The sequence below is a fragment of the Lactuca virosa genome, chromosome 1 (assembly GCF_052849685.1).
Source record: "Lactuca virosa cultivar CGN04683 chromosome 1, Lactuca_virosa_CGN04683_v6, whole genome shotgun sequence".
In the NCBI taxonomy this organism is placed as follows: Eukaryota; Viridiplantae; Streptophyta; class Magnoliopsida; order Asterales; family Asteraceae; genus Lactuca; species Lactuca virosa.
Genome location: NC_136426.1, coordinates 125,007,561 through 125,028,152, shown reverse-complemented (window position 1 = coordinate 125,028,152; position 20,592 = coordinate 125,007,561). Strand labels below are relative to the sequence as shown.

At 37.1% G+C, this 20,592-nt stretch overlaps 1 long non-coding RNA gene across 2 annotated transcripts; it reads left to right on the top strand.

Annotated features, from left to right (window-relative positions):
- Nucleotides 1–5,606: 5,606 nt before the first annotated feature.
- On the top strand, nucleotides 5,607–11,888 carry LOC145157719 (uncharacterized). Of its 2 annotated transcripts, none has more exons than XR_013737217.1 (2): nucleotides 5,607–6,251; nucleotides 6,911–11,888. It is a non-coding gene; the product is annotated as an uncharacterized LOC145157719 (long non-coding RNA). The 2 variants fall into 2 exon arrangements; XR_013737215.1 differs by having other exon boundaries at nucleotides 6,902–11,888.
- Nucleotides 11,889–20,592: the final 8,704 nt, after the last annotated feature.

Below are 20,592 nucleotides of genomic sequence, written 5' to 3'. Positions count from 1 at the left end.
TACAAAGAGGCAAGAGGATGTTTTCAAAGAAGGTATCATTGAAAGTCCCGACCCTAAGGGGTACCAGATGTGCGACCGTACACCACGTATAAAATAAGGCCTGAGTTTTAGCAAATTATATATTTACTTTTTAGATATATATGAGTGTGGGGAAAGATTTTACATAGTTATTTTTAGTTCAGATACCAAGTAATGTACTTTTTTTTGTCTTTTGTCACTCCATTCGATTCTATGCTGCTCTAGATTTTTTTGTTTTGTTTTGTTTTTTTTCTTTTTTTTTTCATTAATCAGTTTGTTCTTTAGTTCCTAATGAGTCTCCCCTTTATTTTCCAAAATTCATATCTTTAAATTGATTAATCAATTTCCCATTGTTAATCAATTTCTGCTTTTTTTAATAATTCACATAACCTACTACAATTAATTAGAATCCATTAACCTTTAAATAAGTTAGTCGAATAAGAGGTTGTTTGATAGTTGTTGATTAAGTCAGATCTGACCGAGTCAGAAGAGCCTGACTGAATCAAAAGTTCCGACTAAAATTATGTTGTTTGATTACGTATCTTACTAACTATGATGAATGGTGAAAATGACCCATTTACCATTCTGTTTAAAATAATAATATAGACCAAAAAAACCATCAATGTTGGTTCATTAAAACAACTATGTTTCTCTATGTAACACCCAAATTTTCAAAACAATTTTTCACTTTTTAAAACCATATAAATTCATCCACAATTGCTTTCAAAAACAATGTATCAATTTTATCTCACTACAAATCCCAAGATCAAATCATAATAAACTCTACGGGTGTGTGTACAGATCATGCCGGCGCCTTCCCGCGATCACCACTGGTACCTGAAACACATAACACATAACACCGTAAGCATAAAGCTTAGTGAGTTCCCCAAAATACCACTCTAACATATATTAGCCACTCGAGGCTATAACTCTGCTGACCCTCTGGTCAGTGTGTCTTAGTGGGACCCTCCAGTCCCAACTCTCTGTGGGCTCTCTAGCCCTAACTCTATGGACCCAAAGGTCCTAACTCTGATAACTCTGGATCATGCATATCACATATCACAATAAATCTCAATACATAAATAGCATACAAATACACTGGCACATAACTATAGAACATAACACACATTAGCCACTCGAGGCTATAACTCTGTGGGCCCTTGGGCCCTAACTCTGTGGACCCTCTGGTCCTAGCTCTTTGGACCTTCCGGTCCTAACTCTGGTATACACACAACATAAATCACATAGAAATAATGCCGTGCCACAAATCACATAGATAGCATACAATAACTCTATCACATAACTCTGTTACCACTCTAGGTAAAGTATAGTGAGAAGACTCACCTCGGATGTCTCGGATAATATCCCGCTCGCGTATACACTGATCTAGCCTCTGCCTAAACACATAACATAATCACCTCAATCAATAACGGCCCTCTAGGCTAGACTAGACTCTCACATGTTCTCTAAGAAGGCTAAAAGGCTATTTTACCCTTCAAACAGTCCACAAGTCCCATTGTTGACCAAACCCTAAAAGTCAACAAAAGTCAACGGTCAACCCTTGACCAGACTCGCCGAGTGCACAAATGTGACTCGGCGAGTTCAGTCGTGAACCCGAGTCCTCTATCCCCCCTCTGACTCACTGAGTCATTCCCCTAACTCGGCAAGTTACTCACTGAGTGAATTACGGGAAACCCTAACCCTACTCGCCGAGTCTGCTCTTGGTACTCGGCGAGTTCACGCCATGCTCGAGCTCAAATGAGCTCCTGAGGTCAGATCCGCTCCTCTAACTCATAGATCTGGCCTCCTTAAGCAATATAAACACGTAAAGTTTGGATCTTGATGTCCATGCAAGAACCCAATGGCTTTATTTGAAGAAATGGCCTCAATATGCCACCTTAAGCTCATACTCTCCATGACACCCATAAAGATCAAGAAGTTAAGGTCTCTGGACCTCTTTGGATCCAGATTCGAAGCCCCAACACAAGAAGGGACCAATTGCTTCACAAATCATACTAAAAAAGGGGCTAGAAACCCCAACTCTCAAAGCTTACACCAAAACTGAAAAGGGGATCGAATGTTTACCTCAAGATGAAGTCCCTAAGCTCTGAAATCCACAGATTAGCACCCTCTTCAGTTTCCTCTTGCCTTGGTCACCTTCTTCTTGCAAAATCACCCACTTAAGGATCAAAAATGGCTCCCTTTCTCTCTCAAAATGTTCACACACTCTGGGGTTTCTCTCTATCAACTGGTAGCCGCCATTGAAGGCCATAAGGCCTTTAAATAGGTCCCAAACCCAAGAAATTAGGGTTTCATTAAACAGCGTGGACTCGTCGAGTCCACGTATGGACTCGCCGAGTCCCTCCTTAGTCAGGACACTCGTATCGCGATCCAACTCGGCGAGTCGGGGTTACTACTCGCCGAGTCCCTCTCTAAAATTCAATATAATGAATAATATCATATACCTGGGAATCCGGATGTTACACTCTATCAGTTAAACATGCATCATAAACATTAAAAAACTATCCAATCTTTCGCTTTAACTGGAAACAAAGTGCACTTGCAATAAAACAAAAACAAAGTGCACTCGCCTCACTTTTGATAGGAATTATTAGTACACTGTTATTTGTTTGATAAAATGTAAACAATTCTTTCAGAAACACAAAGAAGCACCATAAAGTATATTTGATTATTTAAAAGGGATAACTTTATAATCTTCACCATGATTATGTCACCAAATAATAGAGCAGCCTAAAGAAAAAGCATAAAAACCTCATAGGTCATTATATTAACATGAATATGCTATTGGTACAAATCATAAAGTAACAACTATGATAAGGAAGTTCAACAAGGGAAACCAATACACATATTTCATTTAACGTTAGTCGTAAGGAATATATCTTTCGAATAGCACACCATTTGAAGATAAGTAGACTTTAAATTGGTTGTTTCTAAAAATTGCCACACATTTTCTTGTAGACATCTGGAGCCATGATCATCTCCTGCCTCTCCACTCTTTTCTTCCATCATTGAACTCAATCAACACTTCCACTTTAAGCATCGTCAATAAAAAATATTAAAATCTACCAGGTTAAAATTCCCACGTCAAGTGGAACGCACCATATTATAATTAGTTATATCTTAAATTTGGGAAAATGACTTACGAGTCCAACGAAGTTTCCAGATCATTAAAAAAACCCCAATCATGTTTTTTCTGTTCAAGAAAACCCAACAAACTTAACCTTTTGTCTAAAAAAGCCCAACTAAGTTCCACTTTTGTTCAATTCTATGAAAGTCAAAGAAGAGAATGGCTTATTACCATTTCCTGAAAATGACTTGTCAGACCAACGAAGTTTCCAGACCGTTACAAAAACCCCAATCATGTTTTGTTTGTTCAAAAAAAAATCCAAAGAACTTAACCTTTTGATCAGACAAAACATGATGGGGTTTTTTGAACGGTTTGAAAACTTCATTGGGCTTTTTTAGACAAAAGGTTAAGTTCGTTGGGCTTTCATGAATAGACAAAACATGATTGATGTTCTTTGAACTTTTTGGAAAATTCGTTGGGTTGTCAGTCATTTTCCCTTTCCAATTCAAACCCTAATTTATTTAATTGCAAAAAAACTCACTAATTATCGACAAGATGGAAGTATGCCGAAGTAAAAGCAGCCGGTGGGGGTTTTCGATCTAGATGGAGGAGTGGCGTTGGACGATGTTGTATGGCGACGGTGTAGGTGTAGGTCGGAGGTGGGAGGAGTAGCGCAAATGTGGGGTGGAGAAGGGAGGAGCACTGTCGAAAGTCGGGGATAGGAGTAAAAGAAGGCATCTAGGGAAATGAGAAGGAAAAAGGGGAGCATCACCAACGTGAAGGTAGGCTACTTGTAGTTGCTCTGAAGATAATGAGGAAGAAGAACGTTTGAAGGAGGAATAGCTGTGTGAGGGAAACGGTGAGTTGAAGGAGGAGACGTTATATTTTATCGGGGAACAAATGTCAGATTCCATAAAATGGTTTGTTCAGTCTCTTTTTTCTTTAGGACCGAGTCAGCCGAGTCTGAAGCAATAAGAGCATGTATCAAACATGCTGACCGGACCAGGTCAGCCAAAAAATACTGACTGGACTAGTTAGTAAGGTATCAAACAACCCTAAGTAATTACACTTTTGATATAATTAGATTAATTAAAATAATAATTCGTAAAACATTTTGTTTTTGACAATCTACGTATATTTAAAATTTTAATAACTCTAAATATATTTAAGTATCCAATAAACAGTACTAACGAATAGTTTTCATTTGCAATCTCTCTCACTCTCTAGATCTCTATTAGAAACAGTTATTATGACATTTGGATTATGGCTACATCTTTATGTACGAATGGACGTATACATCGTGTTTTTAATGATAGATTCAAAGGCATGGATAGATCGAAGGTTCTCATGGAACTCATCAACAATCAAATTTTCTTTATATATATATATATATATATATATATATATATATATATATATATATATATATATATATATATATATTGGGTCCATTCGCATGACACAATAGCTTGACTACCTCGCTGCTTGGCAACAATGCTAGCCAGCCCTGCTTGGTTGCATCATTGACTACATGACAACACTACTCAACCACTCGACTGGCTGACACTGCTGCCATCTAGTTGGACCTGAATTGGGTTGGCCCATCGCCTGACCTAATCCTTCTTAACATAATTACCCCTATAAATAGAATGCTTCCTCCTATATGAGGGGGGATATCCCTTTTGGATCCTTAGACCAACTTCCTCATATTAGCCACCATGCCTATAAACTTCCCCATCACACCTCGATGGCTCTCTCCGACCAGGAGAGGTCATCTCTTCATTTACACTGATTTGACTTGATCGTCAGAGCCTGCTCCCGAGGCTAGTTCCTGGGGTGGTTCTAACGGTCTTGTTACCTGTTGCAGCTAGGAATCTCGTTGCAAACCAGCTAACGACGCTCAACTTCGATCCATAATCCAAATGCAACACTCAAGACCCGATGACCAGATTCATATGTCGCATCATTGGCGTAATCCATGGGACCTTAGCAAATAGCCACCTTTTCCCGGTCTCAACCTCTTTTTCACCCCGATATATTCAGATCTATTGAATTTCGCCTCATGCTTGTCTAGATATCTCCATTTCTACCATCATCTGTTCAGATCTGCTAGGATCTTGCCATAATCTATCCAAATCTATTTCACCATTGCTCAGATTTCTAGATCCGTTTTTGTTTTCGTTTATTCCAACATGTTTGGAGCTTGCAAATATCTTTTCAGATCTGTTTTCATTTATATTGTGGTGATCTCTTTAGCAACCTTGGAAGAAAAGAATTTTCTCTTTTTTTAAACCCAACTATGATATTTGTAGATCCCATAAAACTCCAAGAAATCGTTTATCCTTTTTACCAAAATAAACCCAAATTACCTTCAGCATAAACCTCAAAAAACTACACCTACCATATTACCTTTACAACTCATTGTTGTACATATTATATAAAAAAAGGTTACTTAGTCTTATCTCCTCTAAACCTACAAAAGCAAAAGAAAGAAGAGTGGCTGATAAGTCAGCAAAAAAAGACAAAGAATAAGGAACCAGATCCCACTTGGGACCATCTCCTTATCAAAAATCAAAAGTCGGCTCTTCATCTCCACCACCGGTAGCGTTCGTCTCCGACGAACCACCTTCAAGATGTCCCTTCCTCCAACGAAGCAAGACAACGATCGTCCCCCCCTCCCCGCTCTTGATTTGTTGCCACAAACGGAACCACGACACCACTGGTCTCCATCTACAAATCCATCATCTGATCACCACCACCTCTAACCCCAACGATCATCTCCAACTAGCCACCTCTAGCTTCGATGAAATGACTCCGACAACAACTATCGTCTCCTTCAGAAGTGTTCGCTACAGTTAATGACCCCCATGCTCCGATCGTTGGCTACCCTAGTTACCCGGACCAATTGTCAATACCCAATGACAACAACTTCACCGCTTCTTCCGACCAGCACGTCCTAACCCTGCACAAACCGTCGATCTCTGGTCACTGTATGCAATTCATTCACCAACTCTAACACTGCTCACTGGCGAATTCCGCTCCGATCTCTCTACAGCCGATGAACTCCAGCAAGGAACCTGTCATCGCAGGTCGCCAGTGTTCTTCTTTCCTTTAGCAGCTCCTTGTGACATGCAGATAAAGCGAGGTACCAGCTTTTAGATTGTTTTCATTCCTCAAATCTGATAAAAATCATGGTCCATATATGTTAACCCTTTTGCACAGTCGTCTCACATAAAGATAAAAAAGAAAAAAAGGATTTGTGTTATCAATTTGAAAATGGGCTACAATACTTATCTTGAGCTTTTATTCTATTGGGCTATCACTCAACCAACAAATGACCAACTTTTACAAGACAAAAATCAGCCATTCAATGTATGCGTGCTTCAACTCTGTTCAACAAAATTTGATTCTAGAAGATGCGTTGTGGTTCACTCGATTTATTAAATAAAGGGAGAGGAATAGTGCACTCTTGCTACTTCGGGAAGCATTTTGAAAAATAATTATCTTATGATTTCAAGAAACATACTAACTGCTCCCTCCGTCCCATATTAATAGTCCATGTTTCCTTGTTGGTTTGTCCCAAAATAATAGTCTACTTCTAAAAATGTGTACCCTTTTTACTAAAATACCGCTAATTATTACTTAACCTACTATGAAATTAAATGCATCAAAAGGAGAAAATATGTCATTTCATTTAATAAAGTCGGTGGTAATTAATGTTTCCTTAATTTATGTGTTTTTTGTTAATGGACAATAATTTTGGGACCGATGGAGTATTAAATTTAATTTTGTTAGACTTTTCAGATTCAAGTATTCCTAGCTTGGCATTTTGGCAGCCTCGCTGCTATGTCAGGCCGCATCATGACGGCCAAATCAGACCAGCCCACATCATGTCATCCAAAAAGCTCAGTATGTAAAGAATTTGTAATAGACTTCTAAAAGGGTGAACTATTGATCGGTCCCTCAAAGTTTCCCATCTGTGGGCATAGAAATATGATAGTATACCTTCCATTCACCAAAGGCACTAGCTGCATAACCAGTCGAGCCGGCTGACCTGGCCGCCTCATCTTGTTTCCAGCCTGCATCGGACTATCCTCCGATGTCTGATGGCCAGCATAGAACATGAACGGGAAACCGACACCTGCTAATTGCTAACTCCAGTGAAGGTGCATGCACCACTACCATGGCTTAGCCAGTCACAGCTTGGACATGGGACAAAGGTACAATATACTAATTAGCGCCTTTGTCCCGATCATGGTCTGACACTCCTGTCTCCAAGAACGAGATCTGTGCCCAGATCCTCACTATAAAAGGCCACATCCCTTCAATGGTAAAGGGGTCAAATCCCAGCTCTCTTAGCCTTATGCTACTTACATACTTATCTCTCCTAGAGACAGACCAGACCGTCAGAGCGTTCTCCTGGGACCTCCTCCCAAAGATCAGTTGACGGCATGTTTCCTCTTTTCGTGATAACAGATCTACAATAGAATCCAGTCAAGTACATCGGAGAAGACGATAGAGGTCCAATATCACATCATTGGTGTCATCCGTTGTAGAGACAAGCGACACAAAAAGCTCAACGGTCAACTTCCAACGATTGCAGATGATAGCAAATGCAGAACCAACAACACCACACGAAGCCCAGTATGACCAATTCTGTCTCTTGAAACAGCTACCAAAAAAACAAACCCAACTACCACTCCACCACCACACACTCTTCTACATCAAGCATGCCAATCAACCGGTTATGGGTTACTCTGCTAACTCCAACGAGTGGACAATAATCAACCCAAACCAACCTGACTCCCAACACGGAAAAATGTCGACCTCGCTGCTTTCTGGCAACATGCCACTATATTCACCACCCTAAATGGGAACAGAGCCACACACGCAAATACCGGTGATGACAAGTTTTCAGCAAATCTCCTCAACCCTAGAGGTAATATGCAGCCAATATTCAATTTATCACTCCTATTTGGTACGTCCTCCCCATATCGAAATATGCAGTTCTATAATGTCAACACACAACCTCTACCTACGTTCACCCAAACACCCATAAACAACATGCACCCATCACACTTACGCCCATTCCAATAAACAGTTTTTCCCCACAATCAAGGAAACACACACTTCATCCCAGTAAACCAACACACCTTATAATTCTTACCAAAGGTACATGAATATGACATGCCTACCACAACTAAGCTCCCACGTGTTAAAATATATATTGGGACGACTTGCCCAGATAGTCGCATAGATACATATGACTGACACAGTGACACATGCAGTTGTTGAAACTAGACAAGAGATTATGGTGTACCCATTTTCTAACCACTTTGGATAAGAATGCGGGGTGATGGTTCAAAATTTTGGGGCCCAACAATATCAAAAGTTTTTCAGAACTAAAAGTACTATTCCTCACATACTTCATGTAACTGAGGAAATGTAAAGGGGACATATGAGAAACTATAGGATGCAAGCAATATGATGGGGAGTCGATAAGGGATTACTTCAAATGCTTCAACGAATCCACATTAGACATCCCAAGGCAGAGTGACCACCTTGTCACCGGAGCATTCACACATGGCCTTCTACTTGGATCATTATCTAAAAAGTTCTTGGGGAAAATGCCCACAACAAGTTAGGAGATGAATAAAAGAGTACAACAATAACTTAGAAAAGATGAAGAAACATCGGCGAAAAAAGCATACCTCAAGGTAGCATCAACACAAAAAGGAAAGAAAAATAACACGGAGATAGTCACCAATTTGATCGAAACTACGGAAACCATAGAGGACGCTACCACAAACAATATCTCCATACCAAAGGGATGATAGACGACCCAAATGACCAAACATGTTATCAATCTCTGACAAATCATGCGACATAATTCTTTTTGGATAAACCAAGTGACAAATCCAAATATTGCGAGTTCCACAAGCGCCCATGACACGATACAACCGAATGCAGTGTCCTCAAGAAAGAATTAGTCAAGTGAATTTGCCAAGGAAAGATAAAGGAGATAGCCAGAAGCCTTCAGGAACATAACAAAATGAAGCGACCCAACAAAATTAGACAATGAATATCCAGCCATCTCAATAGCCGTCCGAAGAGGCAACACATTTTTGGTAAAGTCAATTGTTGTTTCAAACCCAGACAAATGAGAATCATCTTTCAAGAACCAACGAGGAAAGAATCCACAAAACCCGATCCTTGCCCCTCTTCCTGAGAAACCACTACAACACCACCATCCCCAAACCCAAGAAACTAAACACCCCCGACATTACCCACAACAACCACTTCCACACAACGAGAAGCCTCATGAGTAACAGCTTGATCAACGAAAACATCAGTGACAAGCACATTCGAATCACGAACAAGACTCTTCACCACATTCATGTCATCAGGAATATCTACAACTCAGTTGGAACAGTCGCCACCTTAGAGCCACCTCCAACCAACCAGCATGAGTGTAAACGCCGCACAAGGGCAAGACAATTAGCATCAACGTTACTTACACTCTAAAAATCCGTTTTGCGCTTATTCGCTGGAGGAATAATCCCTTTTTTGTTATCCTCCACAAACTCTTCTTCCACAACTTTCTTTCCAGGCGACTCCACGACCCCATCCAAACTCACAGGATCAATTGAGGCAGATCGAGAAGGTTGTGTAATAGTTCGACGTCACTCAACATCTTTAATGGCCATAGCTCGAGCAATGACGACTTCGTTACGAAAAGCAAAAAAAAAAGGAAAATCCCTGTCCACAAGATCTACCTCACCATACCAGAGACTCCCTAGCCACTTCTTGGCTAACACATCTAGAAAGTCAACCTTTTTCTCAACTCCTATAACTAAATTACTCCCCCTTTATCTTCACTTTCACCATGACGTAAAATTCTGGCATCTTGCCACGAAGCCTCCACAAGGTACTCATCCTAGCATCAACAAGCACGTACTTTGGGAAATTGTCAGCTACCACTTGCGAGGAACAAAGAACCCTAGCCATATACTCTTTATCAGAATAAATACCAAATGGTTGATCAGAAATCAAAGCCGTTCGACGATCCATAAAGCCTACACGATCAGTGTTGACCCAGTAGTAATGACTCGCCTAGTTCTTCGATGAATTCTTTAGCTCTGCTACAAGGACGTGACTATGCTTATGAACAACAAAGGTGTAACTTTCACCAGAGAAAGGCCATGCAAAGAAGAAGAAGAAGTGATGAAACACCTATAGATCGGGAGTGATTATGTGAACATGACATTAGGCACCAGTTGGTTAATATGAACTTTCATTCCGTTATGCACAAGTTGGTTAATATGAACTTTGTGATGACGAAGAACCTCCCAGAAAAATTTTAACATCAGGAGACGGTACCCGTCGTCGAAATGCTTCATGAAGATACTAGTATTACACTCAGGGGGATTAATAAAACTAACATCCATACCAGGGAATGTCACGTCGTCCTCCGGCTAAAACCCATACTTTTGCTGAAGAGCAGCGAACTGATTGGGAGTCGGAACAACGCTGTTGGAGAATCAATAACAGGAAGGAAGAATAACGAAAAAGAAATCGCATACGAAGAACGACAGTAAGGAAGGAGAAAATTGGAAAGGACAAAAGTTATAAGGGGCAACGTTCAGCAGGAAATTCGAAATCCCTAAATGATGAAGGGTGACATCACAACTGGGAAACTGTTGCGACATGTAGTCGAAAAGATAGGAGCCAAGAATAGTTTGACACATCATTTCAGGCTAGTCACATATGTTGCAACAAAGTAAGCCTACGCCACAACGAATAATACTAGGGAGACTTGATAGCACACCTTCCATACACCAAAGGCGTTAGCCACCTAAAGAGTTGAGCCGACTGACATGGCCGCCTCATTCCGTTTCCATCCCATATCGAAATATCCCCCAATATCTGATGGCCAACATGGAACACACACGATAAAGTCATCAAACGAGAAACTGGGACCTTCTAACTCTAGTGAAGGTGCACACACCAGTTCCATAGATATGCCAATCACAGCTTGGATAGGGGACACAGGTACAATCTACCAATTAGCGCCTCTGTCCTGATCAGGGTCTGACACTCCTGTCTCCATGAGCAGGATCTATGACCAGATCCTCACTATAAAAGGCTACATTCCTTCAACGGTAAAGGGATCTGATCCCAACTTTCTAAGCTTTACGCAACTTACATGCTCATCTCTCCCAGAGACTAACTTGATTGTTAAAACGTACTCCCAAGACCTCCTCCCAGAGATTGGCTGACGGCATGTTTCCTCTTGTTCTGATAAAAGATCTCTAAAATAATTTAGTCGAACGCACCAGAGAAGAAGACGACGTGGGTCTAATATCACATCAAAATACAACCCGCTACCCAATGATGGCAATGGGTCCTACCCCCTCTCCGAGATAGGCGCTAATTTCTTGATGGAGTTTCCAAGTACAACTTTTCAGTTTCCCATCCATGTACAAAGAAATGACAGCCCCTATGTCATTCGGAGATCTCTGCCTTGAGCTGAAGCCCTTTCTTGCATAGCGCACGACTTCTTCAATGTCGTTTTTATGAATAATTTTTCACAGTGACTAGAAGGCAGGTATCACTGATGAAGTACATTACATCTATTTTACGGACTTTGACGCTTGATACAACATTTCTATTGCAAAACTACACTTCTTAGCTACCTTGAACCAACATTCTATTGACATCATTGTAGCATAGCTCTTATTGCAGTCATGTTTCACGTTATCCAGACAACAACCTTACTGTATACTGTCAAACCAGCTTTGTGTTGTGTGGATCCAAATCTACTTTAGATCTACTTTATTAGACTATGGCCTCTTATGGGTGAAGTTAGTCATTCCTCTTAGGTTGGGGCAGATTTGATGCCCTGTCTAATGCAATTGTTTGCAAATCAATCATATCGGACTGGGGGACTTGATGATATTGGGTGATTCGCATGACCCAATAGCTTGATTACCTAGCTGATTGGCAGCAGTTCTGGCCAGCCCTGCTTGGCTGCTTCATTTCTTGCCCGGCACTACTACGCGACCGCCCGAATGGCTTGCACTCCTGCCTGCTAGTGGGGCTTGAATTGAGCTGGCCCAAGGACTGAACTAATCCCTCTTGACGTAATTGTTCCATATAAATAGAAGGATTCCTCCTCCATGACGGGGGGAATTTCTCTTTCTGATCCCTTGAACAACTCCCTCATATCAGCCACCATACCCAAAAGCTTCCCCATCACACCTTGATGGCTCTCTCCGGTAAGGAGAGAGGCCATCTCTTCACTTACACTGATCTGAGGGTCGTCGGAGCCTAGTCCTGGGGCATAGTCATTGGGGTGGTTCTAACGGTCTTGTTACCTATTTCAGCAAGGAATCCTATCAAGAACCAACTAGCGGCGCTTATCTCCAATCCACTATCCAGATCTAACACTCAAGACTCGATGACCTGATTTTGATGTCGCATCATATATATATATATATATATATATATATATATATATATATATATATATATATATATATATATATATATATATATTACTACTTTATAATGCATGCATAATAGAATTCTAAAAGTTTTTAAGATTAAGTCTTAAAAACAAGGAGCTTGATTTTGATCCATTGGATTTTATTTAAATGGTTGTGATTAAAAATAGTGGTGATCGAAATCAAATAAACTTGACCAATAAGTACAATACTATATATATATATATATATATATATATATATATATATATATATATATATATATATATATATATACCATCTTAGAGATAATTTTACACCTGCAAAAGGTCTTCAGCCAGGACCGCCACCAGTGCACCACCTGCGACACAGGGCCAACACACCACAAGAGAACCACCTTCACCGCAACCACCCTTGATGACGATGCAGTTACTAAACACGACCAACTCTATTTGACATGATGAAACCCTAGATCTATACCGCTGAACACCATTGATCCTTGACGGCTCCCGAAAACCCTAGATCTACGTCGACTCCACCACCATGCTTCGTCACGAGCACTGACACCGCCGATGAACACCGCGAAACCTAGAGCCATACTCAGTGTCTCCATTTCTAAGCAGCATCATAGTTAAAATACTTACTCAAAACATCATAGTCTATGTTTGACTCCGACATTGACCTCCACTAAGCGCCAACGTGCTTTCTCCTTCTCCGGTCACGACACCTCAGGGCCGTTTTGAAACCCTAAGACGTCGCCAAAACCAGTGAATTATATCGACCAAATCTTCTTGATCCTATGTTTGTCTTATAAATTTATTTATGTGTTTATGTTTCTGATGTAAAAAGTAGTTTGAATCTTAGTTTCTCTTTCATATGATTATATCTGTATATATATCGACCAAATCTTCTTGATCCTTTGTTTGTCTTATAAATTTATGTATGTGTTTATGTTTCTGATGTAAAAAGTAGTTTGAATCTTAGTTTCTCTTTCATATGATTATATCTGTATATATATCGACCAAATCTTCTTGGTCCTTTGTTTGTCTTAATAAATTTATGTATGTGTTTATGTTTCTGATGTAAAAAGTAATTTGAATCTTAGTTTCTCTTTCATATGATTATATGTGTATATGTGTTGGTTTATGCTTAAAAGTTTTTGAATATTGGCTGTTTTTCTGTGAAATAAGATCTGTCTGTTGGTGTTCACGAGTATGGGTGTGTTTTCCCAAAAATCTGATATGCTTTTACATTTTTGAAATCTGAATATGTTTATGAGTGTGTATAATAAAATTTATAAATCGGAATTAATTATGTTTAAGTTCAGATATGTTCTGTTTGTGTATATGTATTAGACTTTTCCAACGAGCAACATCAAAATATTTGACAACATAAGCACAAGTTAATATGATATTACGAAATAAACATGGATTTGAAATATGATATTACGAAATAAACATGGATTTGAAAGAAATATGTATACAAATATTAAGTTTATTAATAAAAAAGTAGATATTTAACATCGGTGGCTTAGGTTAATCATTACACATATTATATATTTATTTTTTTATGTAATTTACGTTTATGGTTTTTGACAATTTCTATATCATTACTTATCGGCAGAGAATATAAATAAAGTTATAAATACATATAACAAACTATGTTTTATATCTATTTCTTAATTTTTAATTATGCCACAAATAAAAATAAGACATAATAATAATAAGAGATTTAGGTTGATCCGTTGATAATATTTGAAAAGAATAGAATATCTACTAAATAATATACCCAGTCATGATAAAAGTTTAAATTGATAGTAAAATCTAAAAAAGTTAAAATACTAGAATTTAAAATGAGATTGACACATCTATACATATCTTATGATGATAGCAGTGATACGGATAGCTACGTTTAAAGATTAGCATGCGGTGTAAAATGATGATCTATGCCTATCCCTAAGACAAAGAATCAAGTTCTATTTCATTTAATTGTATTTTATTTTAATCTCTTTATACAAGTTTATCAAAATAAAAATAATTATGTAAAAAAAGAAAATAAAAACAATTGAGTTGACACGACATTTAAAAAAAAAAACAATGAATCGTAAAGGTTACTAAATTTTTTTACCTCATCTCACCTTATAATATTTTGTGTTTTTTTTATCGATTAAACTCAAAAAAAAAATATATGTTTGAAGAAAACCTTGTATTTTTTGTTTTTCCTGATTTGGCGCCATTTTAGTCATTTTTTTAAATGTTAGGGTTCTTTTCAAGAAAAACAAAAAAGTTTAGGGTTTATTTAGAAACATTTACAAATTACAAGGTTGAAGTTTTTTTCGAAAAAAAAGGAAGTTGAACATTTAAAAAAATAAAAATAAATACAAGGTTGTCTTCAGACAAAAAATAAATTTGAGATTTAAGTCGGAAAAAACACAAAATATAAGGTTTTTTTATATTAACCATATTGTATATAGTTTATATTACTATTTTTCTTTTTGTTTAATTTAAATACACAAAATATTTCTTTTCACGAAATTACAAAACTTTTCATTAAATTTCGGATTGGTTCTTAAAATTTTGGAGGTGTTGTGCTGCTTTTTGAGTTTTCCTATAATCATTCACCATTCCTCTCTATAACATCAAATAGCTACATCTTTAAAATATAAACCTTCCTATCATTTATTTTATTTAAACGTTTCTCAATTTGTCTAAAACTATAAAGTAGTTCCTAATTCTTCTTTCATGATAGGTCATGAAAATTTACCTATATAAATATTAAATGAAATTAAAAATTTATGTGTTCCTAAGACCAACCTTGATATATGCTAGATTCCCTCATGTATGTTCCCTTCAAATGTACAAATACGCCACCCAAAAACTATTTTCTTGGAAAATATTCATCGTTGAAGAACGATTCGTCGAAAGGAATTATATGCCGCTGCATCGCGCGGGTATATATATATATATATATATATATATATATATATATATATATATATATATATATATATATATATATATATATATATATATAGGGAAAGGTTATTTGGAAAACAAAAAAACCCTAAAAATCAAAAAAATGCATAAAAAAAATACCTAGATATTACAAAACTTTTTTTTGAATTTTTTTATCAAAAAATTGCAGCCTTTTTGACAATTTCGCTGAAAAAAAAAAAATAAAAAATCATTTTTTTTCTTTTTGTAAATTTTTTTTTTTCAAAAAAATTTTCAGCGATTTTATGTTAAAAGCTGCGATTTTTTGATAAAAAAATTCAAAAAAAAGTTTTGTGATCTCTAAGTATTTTTTTATGCATTTTTATGATTTTTAGGGTTTATTTGTTTTCCATAAAACCTAAACCTATATATATATATATATATATATATATATATATATATATATATATATATATATATATATATATATATATATATATATATATATATATATATATATATAAGGGATCAATCTATAGCCAACTAAAACTCATAGAACGATAGAACCACATAAAAAGAACTATGTTCATAGATAAACATTCTATATGTTACAAAAAACTTATTTTGGTGGAAAAACATTAACCCTAAGTTCACATGCATCCTAAAGGATCTATGTTCTCCCTATGATTTGCAAACAAGTATTGAATATCAAGAACCCTAAACGTAGGTTGCTATTTTCGAAATTAAGAAAGGTTTATAAGAAAATGATACCTATAGTTTATTATTGCAAATAAACTAATAATCATTCCTTGTTGGTCTTCAGAAAGCAAGCACCAGAAGTCTCGTGCCTCTAATGGCTCATACCCAAACCCTAGCAAGTTGGAGGATAAAGAGGAGAGAGGAGAAGAAGGAGGATTTTTGGTTTTCTCTTAGGAATAAGTGATGTCCAAAAATATGAACCCCTCTAAATAGGGCTGTAAATGAACTGAACGTTCAACGAACTGTTCGTGAACCGTTCGGCGGGAAGTTCGTTTATGTTCGTTTATTTAATAAATGAACGAACATGATCATAAATTCTCGTTCGTTTAGTTAAACGAACGAACATGAACAATGGTCTCGTTCGTTCAATAATGTTCGTGAACGTTCGTTTATGTTGTTCGTTTACGTTTGTTTATGTTCGTTCATATAAGTTCGTTTTATCTTTATATATGTTTAAGTGTGTTTATTACATTACTATAATATATGTTCATTTATGTTCATATATGTTTGTTTATCTTTGTTCGTTTATGTTCGTTTGTTTATGTTCGTTTAACATGTTCACGAACATAAACGAACGAACATGAACAATAAAACTCGTTCGTTTAACCGTTCGTGTTCGTTTATTTGTTCGGTTAACTTAAACGAACGAACATGAACAAGCCTCGTTCGTGTTCGTTCGGTTCGTTTACAGCCCTACCTCTAAGTGTTTATATAGAATTGGTCAATGTTCAACTTTTGAACATTGTCACCTTTAGTCCTTCTACTTTTAATTAATCCAGTTAATTCCAAAATTAATTCCAGTTAATTTCTGATTATTTTAATTAAACAATACTGTTTCTAATTAATATATTATTCTCAAAATAGATTAATAAATTATTTATTTAGATTTCTAATTAATTAATTAACCATATAATAAATTAATAAATCAGTCTCTCTCTCTCTCCAAAAAGCATTCCAGTCAATTACTAGGTTTGAGGGCAACGCCAAAGGACTTTGATAATAATTGAAGATTATACTAATTTAGTTATTAGCTTAGAGAGCTAATCCAAAAGTCTCCCACTTGGATAAGTCTAAAACTAAATTACATATATAACTTCTAAATCAAAGAGCAAAGGGTGCTTTCCAAAGCAAATGCCGAACTCTGGTCCGTTTAGATATTGGTCCTTAAATAAGTGATCAAATATTCCATCGTCTTACAAGATATCATAAGGTTATGAGACATGGATTAGAATCAAACTCATTGTCCAAAATTCTGTTTCCTGATTTCTTGATTTGTGATGACGTCATAATACTTTAATTGAACACATCAATTTAGTCCTGGCTAGACCCAACACTATAAGCCAACACAAAATCACCCAGAGGCCCAAATATATCGCTTTTCGCGTTAGGGAAAAAGAAACAAATAAACTTTGACTCATATGATTCTATCTTTTACTCACCAAATCATACATAACATCATGTTTTATAACATCAAGTTACTGATGCGTTTACATAACACCAATGCACAATTGGCTTGTAAATTACAACTCATATATCTCCATTTTAAGAATATAAGATATTATCATTTTAGAATTACTCGTGATATAGTCCATGAGGTAATTCTCTGAGTTTGGGTTTATCCAATACTCAAATCTCCATTTTCCAAGTACTTATGAATTTCGTAGCAATACAATTACCGTGTCTAAACTCCTTATACAATCTACAATCCAATTCATGACAGTCTTCATTCACTACTTACTTCCTAAAGTATGAGTGACTATGGAGCTTCTAATAATCAAATTATTCATGAAATAAAACATGCAAAATGAAACACAAGAATAAATAATTAACAAATTATTCATGAAATAAAACATGCAAAATCAATTACATTTATTCTGTTACAAGTTTCAAACTAATCATCTAACTACTAAAACTATTTTCATCTCTGAAACCAATGCTCCTAGCATGTTGATTATGCTTTACCCTACTCAGAGCCTTTGTGAGAGGATCTGTAGGATTCTCTTCTGAATAAACTCTCTTGACTATGAGATGACGTTATTCAACTCTATGTATGATATAATGGTAATTTCTGTCAATATGTCTTGATCTACCATGATATCTTGGTTCTTTGGTCAAAGAAACTGCTCCTTCATTATCGCAGAACAGTTCCATTAGCTCCTAAATGGTCGAAACTACTCTGAGATCACCGATAAAGTTCTTCAACCAAGCTGCTTCCTTTGATATTTCACTCGATGCTATGTACTATGATTCACAAGAAGAATCAACCACTGTGTCCTACTTGGAACTTTTCCAAGTGAGTGCTCCTCTATTCAACAGAAACACCCAGCCAAATTGAGAACGAAGATTATCTCTATCTGTTTGAAAGTCGGAGTCACTATACCTACTTACTCTCAATGTATCACTTCCACCAAGGACTAGAATAAGATCCTTTGTCCTTCACAGATACTTAAGAATGTTCTTCACTGCTATTTAATGAGCTCTGCCAAGATTTCCCTAAAAGTGACTGACCATGCTTAAAGCAAATGACACATCTGGGCGAGTACATGTCATAGCGTACATGATTGATCCTACAGCCGAATCATATGGGACTCGACTCATTTCAGCTATCTTTTCATCTGTGCTAGGGCTCTAAGTCTTACTCAACTTGGAATTACGTTTTAGTACATTATCCAAGAATGTACTTTGACTAAGACCAATTAGTCTTTTCTTTCGATCCCTTAAGATTCTTATCCCAAGAATATAGGCTGCCTCTCCTAGATTCTTCATAGTAAAACACTTTCCAAGCCAATACTTTACTTCTTGCAAAGTTGGAATGTCGTTTCCTACAAGGAGTATGTCATCAATATACAATACTAAAAAGGTTACTATACTCCCACTAGCCTTGACATACATACATGACTCATCTTCACTCCTAGAGAAACCAAATTCTTTGACTATCTCATGGAAGAAAAGATTCCAACTACGAGATGCTTGCTTCAATCCATAAATGGATTTCTCAAGCTTACACACTCAACTAGGAAACTTTGCATCTACAAAACCCTCTAAATGACTTATGTAAACATCCTCAGTCAACTTTCCATTATGGAAATCAGTTTTGACATCCAACTGCCATATTTCATAATCATGAAACGTAGCTATGGCGAGCATTATCCTAATAGACTTTATCTTGGCCATTGGTGAAAAAGTCTCATGATAGTCAATCCTTAGGGTTTGAGTAAAGCCCTTCGCAAACCAGTCGTGCCTTGAAAGTGTGTACCTTTTCATCCATGCCGGTCTTCATCTTGAATATCCATTTACAGCCAACCGTCTTTCGACCAGGTTCTTGATCAACCAAATTCCAAACTTGGTTATTATACATGGACTTGATCTCGCTATCTATTGCCTCTTTCCACTTAGCAGCTTCAGGGCCTTCCATTGATTCCTCGTAGTTAGTTGGCTTATCCAAATTTACCATTGTACCATCACTGATAAAAGTGTCACCATCTAACGTTATATGGAAACCATGGAACGTTGCTGGCATGCTAATCTATTAGAATGTCGAAGAGGTAACAAATTGTCAATGGTTTCAATATGAGTCTCATCCTATGGTTGAGCGCTACTATCTTCTAAGGTTGCTCCATTGGTTGACTCTTGAATCTCTTCAAGGTCAATTGTACTCCCACTGTCCTCTTTGCGTATTAGCTCTCTCTCACGAAAGAATCCTCTTCGTGCTACAAATACCATGTTCTCACTAGGTCTGTAGAACAAATATCCAAAAGACTTCTACCCCGTAACCAATGAAAATACATATCTCACTTCTAGGTTCTAGCTTTTTACGAGTCTCTCGTCTAAGGAAAGCTTCACAACCCCAAACCTTGATATGTGCTAACGATGGAACTTTCCTGGTCCACATCTCGTGAGATGTTTTGGAAACCTTCTTGGTAGGGACAAGATTGAGGATATGGGCAACTGCCTCAAAGGCATACCCCCAGAAAGAAATGAGAAGAAAAGCTTGAATCATCATGGAACAAACCATGTCTAACAAGGTCCGATTACGCCTCTCAGCAACACCATTAAGTTGTGGTGTCCTATGTGGAGTCAGTTGTGAAACAATTCCACATTCCTTGAGATAATCATGGAACTCAATACTTAGATAAAATCTGCCTCTGTCAGATTGGAGCATCTTTATCTTCCTGCCCAATTGATTCTTAACTTCATGTTTAAACTCTTTGAAGTTTTCAATGGTTTCTGATTTATGCTTGACTAAGTAGATATAACCATATCTACTATAATCATCTGTAAATGTCACATAAAATTGATTAGCATCCCT